The sequence below is a fragment of the Artemia franciscana genome, chromosome 15 (genome assembly GCF_032884065.1).
Source record: "Artemia franciscana chromosome 15, ASM3288406v1, whole genome shotgun sequence".
Lineage (NCBI taxonomy): Eukaryota > Metazoa > Arthropoda > Branchiopoda > Anostraca > Artemiidae > Artemia > Artemia franciscana.
In genome coordinates, this window is record NC_088877.1 from 37,673,254 (window position 1) to 37,689,634 (window position 16,381).

At 33.8% G+C, this 16,381-nt stretch overlaps 1 long non-coding RNA gene across 1 annotated transcript in view; it reads left to right on the forward strand.

Moving 5' to 3' along the window:
* Window positions 1–16,381, forward strand: part of LOC136036435 (uncharacterized) — a 46,460-nt gene that overhangs the window by 1,581 nt on the left and 28,498 nt on the right. Inside the window, exon 2 of the long non-coding RNA XR_010619725.1 lies at window positions 15,826–16,010. This is a non-coding gene — a long non-coding RNA (uncharacterized LOC136036435). The remainder of the gene's footprint in view (window positions 1–15,825; window positions 16,011–16,381) is intronic.

The window sequence follows — 16,381 nt, forward strand, 5'->3', positions numbered from 1 at the left end:
GTTCCGGTGTCCCGGTCTGTATATACATTCGTTTTTGAATTGGTATATGATGAAATAAATTTTTGTGTTTTTCCCCTTTTTTTCTTTTCAGTTTTTTTTAGTCTTTTGTAGTTTTTTTTTTTTTAGTTTTTTTTGTGCAGCAGCTTCCTTTTTGAAGTTTTTTTTGAGCAGCTTCCTCGGCTGTTGCCATTGTAGGTTCGCGTTACCCCAACACCTAGTTGGTTGGGATGCTTCGCCCCCCCCCCAATCCCCCCCCGCGCGTAAGTCGTTACGTGCCATATTAGTTACGCGCCATTGTAGTTGTGTCCCTGTGTCCCACCTGTGAATATATATATATATATATATATATATATATATATATATATATATATATATATATATATATATATATATATATATATATATATATATATATATATATATATATATATATATATATATATGTGTTTTTAACTACGTAAAACTTGCGAATATACAACATTCTTCGCTGTCCCATTGTCTGTGCATATAAATAGATTGTCAGGTTTAACGACTCTTGAACATGCAACATATAATTGTCCATGGGAAAAACAATCCGTAATCAGATCTATGCCTCATGATTCTAATGATTGCCCTTGAGCTTTGTTGATGGTGATTGCTAATCGAACATTCCCTGTGTCGCCGTCGTCATTTATATATCCCCCTGTGCCCCCCGGCGTCCTCGTTGTAGTTGTGTCCCTGTGTCCCGGTCGTCATTTATATTCCCTGTGTCCCGGTCATCATTTGTGTCCCGGTGTCCCAGTCTGTAATTTCTCTTTGAGTGTCCCGGTCGTCATTTATATTCCCTGTGTCCCAGTGTTCCGGTCGTCATTTGTGTCCTGGTGTCCCGGTCTGTATATACATTCGTTTTTGAATTGGTCTTTTTTAGTTTTTTACCTTTTTTAGTTTTTTTAGTTATACCTCATGATTCTAATGATTACCCTTGAGCTTTGTTGATGGTGATTGCTAATCGAATATTCCCTGTGTCCCCGTCGTCATTTATATATTTTCTGTGCCCCCCGGCGTCCCCGTTGTAGTTATGTCCCTGTGACCCGATCGTCATTTATATTCCCTGTGTCCCGGTCGTCATTTGTTTCCCGGTGTCCCGGTCTGTATATACGTTCGTTTTTGAATTGGTATATGATGAAATAAATTTTTGTGTTTTTCCCCCTTTTTTTTTTAGTTTTTTTTTGGTTTTTACCTTTTTTTTAGTTTTTTTAGTTTTTTTTTCTTCTTTCTTTTTAGTTTTTTTTTGTGCAGCAGCTTCCTTTTTGGAAGCTTTTTTTAGCAGCTTTTTTTTAGCAGCTTCCTCGGCTGTTGCCATTGTAGGTTCTTCAGTCGTTTAACAATTAAACATTTTTCCGTCCACGATCTTCTTACAATTAAAAATTTGTCTTTGAACGATTGTCTTAAATACCTTTAATGACGTCATCGTCATAAAAGTGACGACAACTAACTTCATGACGACATGACATGATGACATGACATCACTCGACAGACACACAGACAAACAACTTTTTTTATATGGAATTATTTGTTTTTTGTCAAAGTAGTTATGAATGTTATACTTCTAGAGCTACGTGACATATCATAGTCGCATATTTTCTGCTCCTGCGATTGAGAGCAAATCGGGACGACAGCTAACACGTAAAAAAGAACTTGATAATAGATGGAAATAGTATTTCCTAGAAATTTTAAGCCTTGCCCCCCCCCCCCCTGCCGACTCTGCAAACCCCCAGATGGAGGATCCCTTTTTCAATTGGATATAAGTACAGAGCCAATTAGTTTACATGAAGTAGAGACAGTACTACGTATACTAAAGAATCAAAAAGCAGCTGACATCGACTGTATACATCCTGGTATAAATCCTGTGGATTTTTTGTGTATTTAGGGGGGAGCTAGTGTGATTTAATTCTCAAAAATCCACAGACATGGGAGTAAAAGGATACTTAAACTTTTAACTTTCGTTCGAATGAGCCTTTTCCCGATCTTCTAGGACCCATAGCTCGATAAGTTCATCCATTGGAAACAAAATCAACAACTTAATAAAGTGGTATAGAAGAGTTTATAAATTCTTATTAAGGAAATTTTCAATTGTAGAATTTTGAAATACGGTGCTGGAGTATTAGCTGAGCCGCTAGACCGAGCGTTGATGTAGATAAGGAAAACTGAGGATATTTCCACAGATTGAAAAAAAGGGGTTATAGAGAAATTATTTAAGAAGGGTAGAGCTGCTGATTGTAACAATTGGGGTATACGAGGGATTGCAACTCAATTAGACGGGTTGGATGAGTTCTTCACTCCTGAGACGGTACAAATCAATCCTTGTTCCAAGAAAGTTTCAAAATAATTACCTAAAAGTGCACCATTTATCCGATTTCAACCCTTTTCCTACAGCTCTGACCCTTGATGGACCAGGTTGTATAAACCCAAAGAGTTCCAGTAGAGTTTATAAATCCTTATTAAAAAACTTTTAATTGTAAAATTTAATTCATGTGAAATACGGTGCTGGAGTCCTTGATGAGCCAATAAAACAAGTGTTAATATAGGTCTGATCACTCTACAGCTTGAAGAAAGCAAAGCCCTCTGTCTGAAATACGGTGCTGGAGTCCTTGATGAGCCACTAAAACAAGTGTTAATATAGGTCTGATCACTCTACAGCTTGAAGAAAGCAAAGCCCTCTGTCTGAAATACGGTGCTGGAGTCCTTGATGAGCCACTAAAACAAGTGTTAATATAGGTCTGATCACTCTACAGCTTGAAGAAAGCAAAGCCCTCTGTCTAGTAGTTTTGAAGTGGAAGCAGACGAAATTTGACGATATACTCAGAGATCAACAGCATGGCTTCCGACCAAATAGGTTATGTGCTGCCTTTGTGGAGATTTTTCGATTGTTGTGTAATTATTGTACAGTTATATGGAAATAAGTCTATCAATCTATCTATATCTTGTCTCTCTCTTGACTAACAATGTAAAAAATTATTCTGATTCCGAGAAAAATAAAAATGTAAAAAAAATTATGTGGACTGACCCTGTTCTTAAGAGAGGCAATGTCTATTTAGGATCAAAATTTATGTTAAAATAATACCTAACAAGGGAAAAATCTAATAGTGTAGTGTGTAAAACCAAAGCTTTTCTGTTGTCTCCAAAAAGAGCTGCTTTATTTTTAGATTTGTCTTGTTTGGGAATCGCAGAATTTGATTAGTAAGGTTTCTGTTTTATAGAAAACCATGCAAAACGTCTACTTCGCTCTATGAATAATTCTTGAATTTCTTTTAAACAGTTTCGCAGGGGGTAAACGCCTAAAACCTTTTTTCCTATTTAAAATTATTAGAAATTGTGACACCAGGAGTTTAACATATTTCACTAGCATTTCAGAAGGGATAAGGTCTAGGAAAACGTGAGTACATTTCAAGAAATTTAAGAAGTTTATTGTCATTATATTTGATTTAGTGGATTTTATTTTCATATGTAGATTCTTAGATTCATACAAAACATAGGTTAGGATTTTAGGTTGTCCACTTGCAGTGTCTTGTAAAATTAAGAAAGCTCAAGGAGTCTTAAAAACTCTTTTAGGGACTTTTTTAAATGAAATCACTAGAAGGACTTGAAATAGGTACATGTAAATGTACTTTACAATCCCTGGCGGTACCTTGCAATGTACCTAGCTTAGCAATGAAATTGTTAATATGCAACAGAGGCAGCTGCCATTCTGGGATTGAAGAATTTGAGGTTTAGTACGTTTTGAAATTTTGTCGAGATTTTGTGTATTTTTAAACTTGTGGGGCTAACCTTTTAATTATGCCCACGCTAGCAATTTCTGAAATATTCAAACTCTATAGAAGTGATTTGTGAGAATAATGGTGTCAATAAGTTTAAAGTCTTGTTTGTCTCCTTTCGGGAGTATATACTTTGCTTAATGGATTGGGACCTTCATAACATATTTATGTCACTAAAAATGAAAGAGCTTCTCTGTAATAGGGATCTTTCGCTTTTTATATGGTGTAAAGCCGGTGAATGTATAATAAATGAAGGAAATTAACCAAGAAAATATCCCTAAAAGACATGCACTTTAGTTTAAGTGACCTTAAAAGCTTCTAACGCCTTATAGGATTAAGGAAAATTAAGCATACACAAATAGTCTAGAAATAAATCTCATAAATTTGGTGGTAGATTTATGAAATTTAGCCTACGGAGATTTCGACGCATATTGGAAGCCTGGAGACTTTAGAAGCCTGACAAGTTTACTGTTATCACCGCCAAACATGATATATATTATAAAATGAAACTTATCATAAAACATGGTATATATTATAAAATGAAACTTATTATTATTATTATTATATATATATATATATATATATATATATATATATATATATATATATATATATATATATATATATATATATATATATATATATATATATATATATATATATATATATATATATATATATATATATATATATATATATATATATATATATATATATATATATATATATATATATATATATATATATATATGTATATATATGTATATTATAAATAAATAAAAATGAAACTTGTTGAACAATGCAATTTATAGTACAAAATGGTCATCAATTAGATTGTGTCATAAGTATCGTATGTTTTTGGAAGTTATAGAAGTATTGAAACAGAGCGTTTATCATGAGCATTGACAAAGATTGAATAATAATGACTTTCAAAAATTTACTCAATTTTTTCAGAAATCAGCCTATGCCTAGAAGATTTTAAATGTGATAGTCAGCGTAATTGCACTGACCTTAGAAAAGAGAGCTAGTATGCTTAAATTCCATGACGATTTTTTTTCAAAATCCAGTTACCCACTTAGTTTTTTACTTCGTTTCGGTCTTACTTGAAGTTTTGAAATTATTTTCTCGTAAAGATACAGGAAAATTAAAGAAAAACTTTTATATTTTCAATTCAAAGAACTAAAGTGCTGCTAATACATTTGAATCCTGTGACAAAAATTCAGCTACACATTTGGATTTTTTCCTTTGTCTTGGATCTTAGTTAAAGTTCTTAGATTAGTTAATTAAAGAAAAAATATATAAAAAATAAAAAATTTAAGAGAAACTTTATATTTTTAATTTATAGTATTGTATTTATAGTACTGCTAATATGCTTAAATTCTGTGACATTTTTTTCAAAATCCAGTTACCCACTTAGTTATTTTACTTTGTTTCGACCTTACTTGAAGTTTTGAGATTAGTTAATTAAAGAAAAAATTATACAAAAAATAAAAAAAAAATTAAAGAGAAACTTTATGTTTTTAATTTATAGATACAAAGTGCTGCTAATACGCTTAAAATCCGTGAAAATTTTTTTTTTCAAAATCCAGCTACCCACTTAGCTTTTGTCCTTTGCTTTGGATCTTACTTGAGGTTTTGAGATTAGTTTTTAGTAACGCTACTGAAAAATTAAAGAAAAACTAGATATTTTTAATTCATAAAACTAAAGTGCTGCTGATAAACTGAAATTCCGTGACATTTTTTTTTAATCCAGCTACCCACTTTGCTTTTTATTCTTTGCTTCGTAACTCACTTGGATTTTTGAGATTAGGTTTTATCAAAGCTACAGAAAAATTAAGGAAAAACATCATATAATTGAACTGCTGCTGATACACTTAAATCTCATGACGATTTCTTTTTTTCAAATCCAGCTTCCTAATTAGTTTTTTTTTTACTTTATGTTGGGATTTTTCCTGAAGTTTAAAGATTATTTTTTTATTAAGGCTACAGAAAAGTTAAAGAACAACTTTGTATTTTTATTTCATAGAACTAAATTGCTGCTGATACCTTAAAATCCGTGATAATTTTTTTTTCAAAATCCAGCTGCCCACTTAGCTTTCATCTTTTGTTTTTGGATCTTACTTGAATTTTTGAGATCGGTTACTAGTAAAGCTATAGAAAAGTTAAAGAACAACTTTATATTTATAGTTCATAGAAGTAAAGCGCTGTTGTTCCACTTAAATCCTGTGACGAACTTTTTTTTTTCAAAGTCCAACTACCCACTTGGCTTTTCTCTTTGTTTCTGGAGTTTATTTTTTATTTTTAAACCCGTCAATGGGGATTTACCAAGCCCTAGGACAGAAAATTTGAAGGAATTAATGTTTCGTTAATTAATATTTAAAGCCCGAACATATGGGCTTTTTTTGTTTTGTTTTTTATCTTTATCTCCTCAGATTTTTCTTTCTATTGTTCTTTTTATGTAGAACTAGCTGTTGGGGTGGCGCTTCGCGCCACCCCAACATCTAGTTGGTGGGGGCGCTTCGCCCCCCCAAGCCCCCCCGCGCGCGTAGGTCGTTATATTCTTAACTACGTAAAACTTGCGAATATACAACATTCTTGGCTGCCCCATTGTCTGTGCATATAAATAGATTGTCAGGTTTACCGACTCTTGAACATGCAACATATAATTGTCCATGGGAAAAACAATCTGTATTCAGATCTATACCTCATTATTCTAATGATATCCCCGTCATCATTTATATATCTCCCTGTGCCCCCCGGCGTCCCCGTTGTTGTTGTTTCCCTGTGTCCCGGTCGTCATTTGTGTCCTGGTGTCCCAGTCTGTAATTTCTCTTTGAGTGTCGCGGTCGTCATTTATATTCCCTGTGTCCCGGTCGTCATTTGTTTCCCGGTGTCCCGGTCTGTATATACGTTCGTTTTTGAATTGGTATATGATGAAATAAATTTTTGTGTTTTTCCCCTTTTTTTTTTTAGTTTTTTTTTGGTTTTTACCTTTTTTTTAGTTTTTTTAGTTTTTTTTTCTTTTTTCTTTTTAGTTTTTTTTTGTGCAGCAGCTTCCTTTTTGGAAGCTTTTTTTAGCAGCTTTTTTTTAGCAGCTTCCTCGGCTGTTGCCATTGTAGGTTCTTCAGTCGTTTAACAATTAAACATTTTTCCGTCCACGATCTTCTTACAATTAAAAATTTGTCTTTGAACGATTGTCTTAAATACCTTTAATGACGTCATCGTCATAAAAGTGACGACAACTAACTTCATGACGACATGACATGATGACATGACATCACTCGACAGACACACAGACAAACAACTTTTTTTATATGGAATTATTTGTTTTTTGTCAAAGTAGTTATGAATGTTATACTTCTAGAGCTACGTGACATATCATAGTCGCATATTTTCTGCTCCTGCGATTGAGAGCAAATCGGGACGACAGCTAACACGCAAAAAAGAACTTGATAATAGATGGAAATAGTATTTCCTAGAAATTTTAAGCCTTGCCCCCCCCCCTGCCGACTCTGCAAACCCCCAGATGGAGGATCCCTTTTTCAATTGGATATAAGTACAGAGCCAATTAGTTTACATGAAGTAGAGACAGTACTACGTATACTAAAGAATCAAAAAGCAGCTGACATCGACTGTATACATCCTGGTATAAATCCTGTGGATTTTTTGTGTATTTAGGGGGGAGCTAGTGTGATTTAATTCTCAAAAATCCACAGACATGGGAGTAAAAGGATACTTAAACTTTTAACTTTCGTTCGAATGAGCCTTTTCCCGATCTTCTAGGACCCATAGCTCGATAAGTTCATCCATTGGAAACAAAATCAACAACTTAATAAAGTGGTATAGAAGAGTTTATAAATTCTTATTAAGGAAATTTTCAATTGTAGAATTTTGAAATACGGTGCTGGAGTATTAGCTGAGCCGCTAGACCGAGCGTTGATGTAGATAAGGAAAACTGAGGATATTTCCACAGATTGAAAAAAAGGGGTTATAGAGAAATTATTTAAGAAGGGTAGAGCTGCTGATTGTAACAATTGGGGTATACGAGGGATTGCAACTCAATTAGACGGGTTGGATGAGTTCTTCACTCCTGAGACGGTACAAATCAATCCTTGTTCCAAGAAAGTTTCAAAATAATTACCTAAAAGTGCACCATTTATCCTATTTCAACCCTTTTCCTACAGCTCGGACCCTTGATGGACCAGGTTCTGTAAATACAAAGAGCTAGAGCAGAGTTTATAAATCCTTATTAAGGAGATTTTCAAATGTAGAATTTAATTCGTGTGAAACATGGTGCTGGAGTCCTTGATGAGCCGCTAAAACAAGTGTTAGTGTAGATATGGGAAACTGAGGATATTCCCACAGATTGAAAAAAGAGGTTTATAGAGAAACTATTTAAGAAGGGTATAACTACTGATTGTAACAATTGGGGCATACGAGGTCTCTGATTGCAACTCAATCAGACGGGTTGGAGGAGTTCTTCACTCCTGAGATGGTATAAATCAATCCTTGTTCCAAGAAAGTTTCAAAATAATTACCTAAAAGTGCACCATTTATCCGATTTCAACCCTTTTCCTACAGCTCTGACCCTTGATGGACCAGGTTGTATAAACCCAAAGAGTTCCAGTAGAGTTTATAAATCCTTATTAAAAAAACTTTTAATTGTAAAATTTAATTCATGTGAAATACGGTGCTGGAGTCCTTGATGAGCCAATAAAACAAGTGTTAATATAGGTCTGATCACTCTACAGCTTGAAGAAAGCAAAGCCCTCTGTCTGAAATACGGTGCTGGAGTCCTTGATGAGCCACTAAAACAAGTGTTAATATAGGTCTGATCACTCTACAGCTTGAAGAAAGCAAAGCCCTCTGTCTGAAATACGGTGCTGGAGTCCTTGATGAGCCACTAAAACAAGTGTTAATATAGGTCTGATCACTCTACAGCTTGAAGAAAGCAAAGCCCTCTGTCTGAAATACGGTGCTGGAGTCCTTGATGAGCCACTAAAACAAGTGTTAATATAGGTCTGATCACTCTACAGCTTGAAGAAAGCAAAGCCCTCTGTCTGAAATACGGTGCTGGAGTCCTTGATGAGCCACTAAAACAAGTGTTAATATAGGTCTGATCACTCTACAGCTTGAAGAAAGCAAAGCCCTCTGTCTGAAATACGGTGCTGGAGTCCTTGATGAGCCACTAAAACAAGTGTTAATATAGGTCTGATCACTCTACAGCTTGAAGAAAGCAAAGCCCTCTGTCTAGTAGTTTTGAAGTGGAAGCAGACGAAATTTGACGATATACTCAGAGATCAACAGCATGGCTTCCGACCAAATAGGTTATGTGCTGCCTTTGTGGAGATTTTTCGATTGTTGTGTAATTATTGTACAGTTATATGGAAATAAGTCTATCAATCTATCTATATCTTGTCTCTCTCTTGACTAACAATGTAAAAAATTATTCTGATTCCGAGAAAAATAAAAATGTAAAAAAAATTATGTGGACTGACCCTGTTCTTAAGAGAGGCAATGTCTATTTAGGATCAAAATTTATGTTAAAATAATACCTAACAAGGGAAAAATCTAATAGTGTAGTGTGTAAAACCAAAGCTTTTCTGTTGTCTCCAAAAAGAGCTGCTTTATTTTTAGATTTGTCTTGTTTGGGAATCGCAGAATTTGATTAGTAAGGTTTCTGTTTTATAGAAAACCATGCAAAACGTCTACTTCGCTCTATGAATAATTCTTGAATTTCTTTTAAACAGTTTCGCAGGGGGTAAACGCCTAAAACCTTTTTTCCTATTTAAAATTATTAGAAATTGTGACACCAGGAGTTTAACATATTTCACTAGCATTTCAGAAGGGATAAGGTCTAGGAAAACGTGAGTACATTTCAAGAAATTTAAGAAGTTTATTGTCATTATATTTGATTTAGTGGATTTTATTTTCATATGTAGATTCTTAGATTCATACAAAACATAGGTTAGGATTTTAGGTTGTCCACTTGCAGTGTCTTGTAAAATTAAGAAAGCTCAAGGAGTCTTAAAAACTCTTTTAGGGACTTTTTTAAATGAAATCACTAGAAGGACTTGAAATAGGTACATGTAAATGTACTTTACAATCCCTGGCGGTACCTTGCAATGTACCTAGCTTAGCAATGAAATTGTTAATATGCAACAGAGGCAGCTGCCATTCTGGGATTGAAGAATTTGAGGTTTAGTACGTTTTGAAATTTTGTCGAGATTTTGTGTATTTTTAAACTTGTGGGGCTAACCTTTTAATTATGCCCACGCTAGCAATTTCTGAAATATTCAAACTCTATAGAAGTGATTTGTGAGAATAATGGTGTCAATAAGTTTAAAGTCTTGTTTGTCTCCTTTCGGGAGTATATACTTTGCTTAATGGATTGGGACCTTCATAACATATTTATGTCACTAAAAATGAAAGAGCTTCTCTGTAATAGGGATCTTTCGCTTTTTATATGGTGTAAAGCCGGTGAATGTATAATAAATGAAGGAAATTAACCAAGAAAATATCCCTAAAAGACATGCACTTTAGTTTAAGTGACCTTAAAAGCTTCTAACGCCTTATAGGATTAAGGAAAATTAAGCATACACAAATAGTCTAGAAATAAATCTCATAAATTTGGTGGTAGATTTATGAAATTTAGCCTACGGAGATTTCGACGCATATTGGAAGCCTGGAGACTTTAGAAGCCTGACAAGTTTACTGTTATCACCGCCAAACATGATATATATTATAAAATGAAACTTATCATAAAACATGGTATATATTATAAAATGAAACTTATTATTATTATTATATATATATATATATATATATATATATATATATATATATATATATATATATATATATATATATATATATATATATATATATATATATATATATATATATATATATATATATATATATATATATATATATATATATATATATATATATGTATATATATGTATATTATAAATAAATAAAAATGAAACTTGTTGAACAATGCAATTTATAGTACAAAATGGTCATCAATTAGATTGTGTCATAAGTATCGTATGTTTTTGGAAGTTATAGAAGTATTGAAACAGAGCGTTTATCATGAGCATTGACAAAGATTGAATAATAATGACTTTCAAAAATTTACTCAATTTTTTCAGAAATCAGCCTATGCCTAGAAGATTTTAAATGTGATAGTCAGCGTAATTGCACTGACCTTAGAAAAGAGAGCTAGTATGCTTAAATTCCATGACGATTTTTTTTCAAAATCCAGTTACCCACTTAGTTTTTTACTTCGTTTCGGTCTTACTTGAAGTTTTGAAATTATTTTCTCGTAAAGATACAGGAAAATTAAAGAAAAACTTTTATATTTTCAATTCAAAGAACTAAAGTGCTGCTAATACATTTGAATCCTGTGACAAAAATTCAGCTACACATTTGGATTTTTTCCTTTGTCTTGGATCTTAGTTAAAGTTCTTAGATTAGTTAATTAAAGAAAAAATATATAAAAAATAAAAAATTTAAGAGAAACTTTATATTTTTAATTTATAGTATTGTATTTATAGTACTGCTAATATGCTTAAATTCTGTGACATTTTTTTCAAAATCCAGTTACCCACTTAGTTATTTTACTTTGTTTCGACCTTACTTGAAGTTTTGAGATTAGTTAATTAAAGAAAAAATTATACAAAAAATAAAAAAAAAATTAAAGAGAAACTTTATGTTTTTAATTTATAGATACAAAGTGCTGCTAATACGCTTAAAATCCGTGAAAATTTTTTTTTTCAAAATCCAGCTACCCACTTAGCTTTTGTCCTTTGCTTTGGATCTTACTTGAGGTTTTGAGATTAGTTTTTAGTAACGCTACTGAAAAATTAAAGAAAAACTAGATATTTTTAATTCATAAAACTAAAGTGCTGCTGATAAACTGAAATTCCGTGACATTTTTTTTTAATCCAGCTACCCACTTTGCTTTTTATTCTTTGCTTCGTAACTCACTTGGATTTTTGAGATTAGGTTTTATCAAAGCTACAGAAAAATTAAGGAAAAACATCATATAATTGAACTGCTGCTGATACACTTAAATCTCATGACGATTTCTTTTTTTCAAATCCAGCTTCCTAATTAGTTTTTTTTTTACTTTATGTTGGGATTTTTCCTGAAGTTTAAAGATTATTTTTTTATTAAGGCTACAGAAAAGTTAAAGAACAACTTTGTATTTTTATTTCATAGAACTAAATTGCTGCTGATACCTTAAAATCCGTGATAATTTTTTTTTCAAAATCCAGCTGCCCACTTAGCTTTCATCTTTTGTTTTTGGATCTTACTTGAATTTTTGAGATCGGTTACTAGTAAAGCTATAGAAAAGTTAAAGAACAACTTTATATTTATAGTTCATAGAAGTAAAGCGCTGTTGTTCCACTTAAATCCTGTGACGAACTTTTTTTTTTCAAAGTCCAACTACCCACTTGGCTTTTCTCTTTGTTTCTGGAGTTTATTTTTTATTTTTAAACCCGTCAATGGGGATTTACCAAGCCCTAGGACAGAAAATTTGAAGGAATTAATGTTTCGTTAATTAATATTTAAAGCCCGAACATATGGGCTTTTTTTGTTTTGTTTTTTATCTTTATCTCCTCAGATTTTTCTTTCTATTGTTCTTTTTATGTAGAACTAGCTGTTGGGGTGGCGCTTCGCGCCACCCCAACATCTAGTTGGTGGGGGCGCTTCGCCCCCCCAAGCCCCCCCGCGCGCGTAGGTCGTTATATTCTTAACTACGTAAAACTTGCGAATATACAACATTCTTGGCTGTCCCATTGTCTGTGCATATAAATAGATTGTCAGGTTTACCGACTCTTGAACATGCAACATATAATTGTCCATGGGAAAAACAATCTGTATTCAGATCTATACCTCATTATTCTAATGATATCCCCGTCATCATTTATATATCTCCCTGTGCCCCCCGGCGTCCCCGTTGTTGTTGTTTCCCTGTGTCCCGGTCGTCATTTGTGTCCTGGTGTCCCAGTCTGTAATTTCTCTTTGAGTGTCGCGGTCGTCATTTATATTCCCTGTGTCCCGGTGTCCCGGTCGCCATTTTTGTCCCGGTCGTCATTTGTGTTTCGGTGTCCCGGTCTGTAATTTCTCTTTGAGTGTACTGGTCGTCATTTATATTCGCTGTGTCCCGGTCGTCATTTGTGTCCCGGTGTTTTGTTGATGGTGATTGCTAATCGAACATTCCTTGTGTCCCGGTCGCTTTCTCTTTGGGTGTCCCGGTCGTCATTTATATTCCCTACTAGCTGTTGGGGTGGCTAGCTGCTGTCCCACCTGTGAATAGATATATATATATATATATATATATATATATATATATATATATATATATATATATATATATATATATATATATATATATATCTGTTTTTAACTACGTAAAACATGCGAATATACAATATTCTTCGCTGTCCCATTGTCTGTGCATATAAATAGATTGTCAGGTTTACTGACTCTTGAACATGCAACATTTGTGTCCCGTTGTCCCAGTTTGTAATTTCTCTTTGAGTGTCCCGGTCGTCATTTATATTCCCTGTATCCCGGTGTCCCGGTCGTCATTTGTGTCCCGGTGTCCCGGTCTGTAATTTCTATTCAAACAATCCCTGTGTCCCGGTCGTCATTTATATATCCCGCCTGTGCCCCTAGCGTCCCCGTTGTAGTTGTGTCCCTGTTTCCCGGTCGTCATTTATATTCTCTGTGTCCCGGTCGTGATTTGTGTCTGGGTGTCCCAGTCGGTAATTTCTCTTTGAGGTTCCCGAACGTCATTTATATTCCCTGTGTCTCGGTTGTCATTTGTGTCCCGGTGTCCCGGTATGTAATTTCATCAGTTGACAAACATGACGTCAGTCAACAAACAACTTCATGACGCATACAGCTCAATCCTTATAATGACGTCAGTCGAAAAACATGACGTCTGTCGACATACAAACATGACGTCACTCGACACACACACACACACACACACAGACAACTTATTTTTATATATATAGATATTTATTTTGACAGCAGTGACTTGTAAAAATTCTGCATTACCCATTCTAAATATTATCAAAAGATTGTACCTTTAAACCCATAAACCCAACCCATAAACCCAAGAACCTTTAAATCCAACAAAAAAAAAGTTTGCTAATCTTCCAAAGTTGTCCGCCAAAATTTTCTAAAGAGAAATAAACCTGCTATAATGTTTTCACTTCAAAATTCCTTTTTCTTTTTTTTTGAGAAAGAAGTGAAAAATAGGAAGTTAAACTCCCATGTTCCTCCCTACTGACATTAGCTGTGACTTTCTACAAGGTAGGTGAAAATGCACATCTTCTTCGATTCTTTGCTATTGTCGCAATTTGCTTAGATCAATGTTCTTTGAACAATGGCTTCAAAAGTCCCTTTTGAACATCACTTCAAAATCTCTTTTCACCGTTTTTTGGCTTTTGAGGGAGGAGGGAAAAATAGTAGGCCGGATCTCTTGCCCCTCTTGACAAATATTAGTTGTGACTTTCTACAAGGTAGTTGAAAATGAATACCTACTTTAATTCTTTGCTATTATAGCAATTTGCTTAGATTAATGTTGTTTAAACAATGACTTCAAAATCCCTTTTGAACATCAGTTCAAAATCACTTTTCTCACATTTTTGATGTTTGAGGAAGGAGGGAAAAGTAGTAAACCGGATCTCCTGCCCCTCCTGACAGATATTAGTTGTGACTTTCTACAAGATAGTTGGAAATGAACACCTACTTTTATTCTTTGCTACCGCTTAGTTTGGTTAGATCAATGTTCTTTAAGCTATGGCTTCAAAAATCCCTTTTGAACGTCACTTCAAAATCCCTTTTCACATTTTTTTGGCTTTTGAGGGAGGGAGAAAAATAGTAAGCCGGATCTAATCCCCGTCCTGACAGATATTAGTTGTGACTTTCTACAAGGTGGTTGGACATGCACACCTACTTTGATTCTTTGATACCGCGCAATTTGCTTAAATCAATGTTCTTTGAATAATCGCTTTTCTGGCTTTAAAAAAAGCGCAACTGTAGTATTTTTTCCAGAGAGTGAGAGGGGTATATAAGTATTTCATGGTTGGGTAATTTCTGATGGCCAGAAGTGTTTAAATATGCTTAAATTTGCCTTTTGCTTTCCTTCAGTTACTGAAGGAAACACTCTTATGTTTCCAAGAGAAACATAAAGTGTTGCATAAATATAATAAAGTATGAAATAAAAAGATCGACCGAGATGTCACTTGAACGAAAATTAAAAGTCCTAGTGCCTTTTTAAGCGACCAAAAAGATTGAATGGTAACACCAACCTTTTCAAAGAGAGCAGTTCAAAATCGTCTTCGTTTTTTTCCTTTTTTTCCGTGCTATTCTTAAGGATTTTCAGTTTTTGAAATTCTAACTTTTTTTGACCGAAATTGTACCAATTTTTTTACCAATTTGTGACTGTAGATTATAAATTTAAATTTAATTTATTTATCGTTTCTGCTGTAACAATAGGCAAAACTGACAAATCCTGCGAGAGAGTGAAAACGGGGACTATCAAACCTGCTAAACTTAACTTGAATTCCAAAAACCTTAAATTGCAAGAATTAATGTTTTTATGGGTCCCTTTCCATGGAATGTAAGGTCTATTTTGTTATTCACTGTCTTCACTTGTTCTTATTAGCGAGTAGCCAATAACACCTCTTGGTGATGAACGCACTTTAAAAAAAAATACCAAAATTTATATTGTTATGTCTTTAAGCTGTTTTCTCCTGATTATCTCAATAGCTTCATGTAAGTATAGGAGCTAAGAGATAATTGCATCCAGGGGCGTAATTCACTATGGGACATAGACCCGGACTCCAGCTTGCCCTCTCCCCTATCTGAAATTTAGTTTCTTCTAAAAACCTTGTCAAAACCAAGATAAGCCGATCCAAGTATAATTCAAGTGCCGACAGAAAAAGGTCAGTTTTCTTTAGTATATATTTGCCTTTATGGTAATATATGGCTCATTTTTCAGTTTTCACTCTAGTTTTTACTTGATTTGGGAAAACTTGCTCCAACTTTGCCCCCATCCCCCAAGGGTTTTGAGGAAATGATGCCACTGGTTTTAACAGAGACAATAGCAAAAGGGTTTACAAAGACGATTATACGGGAATGGTCATATATTCAAAGATCTTATTGCCTGAATGGATAACAGCTTTGGTAAGTCTTTACGCAAAAAAAAGAACTCATTTGACGTGTGGATGATATTGAAGCTTAATTTTATGCAAATTTCTAACACCCCTTATGAGGAGGATTTTTTTTTTTCAATACAAGGAAAGGGAAAAAAATTATAATCTTAGTAATATTAATTAACCAACTGAGAGCTTATTATTCTGACTTTTAATTATCATATTGTATAAAAAAGTAAGTGCTGTGTACATAAAATCATTTGCTGTACACATAAAAATAGGTGGATTGTTCCTATCATATTGTTCAGAAAAACTAATATTGCATTGATAATATGAAATACATAGTGTCGCCATCAAGTGTCGAAATACTCGAACATATGAGAGTTTGATCATGCTTCCACC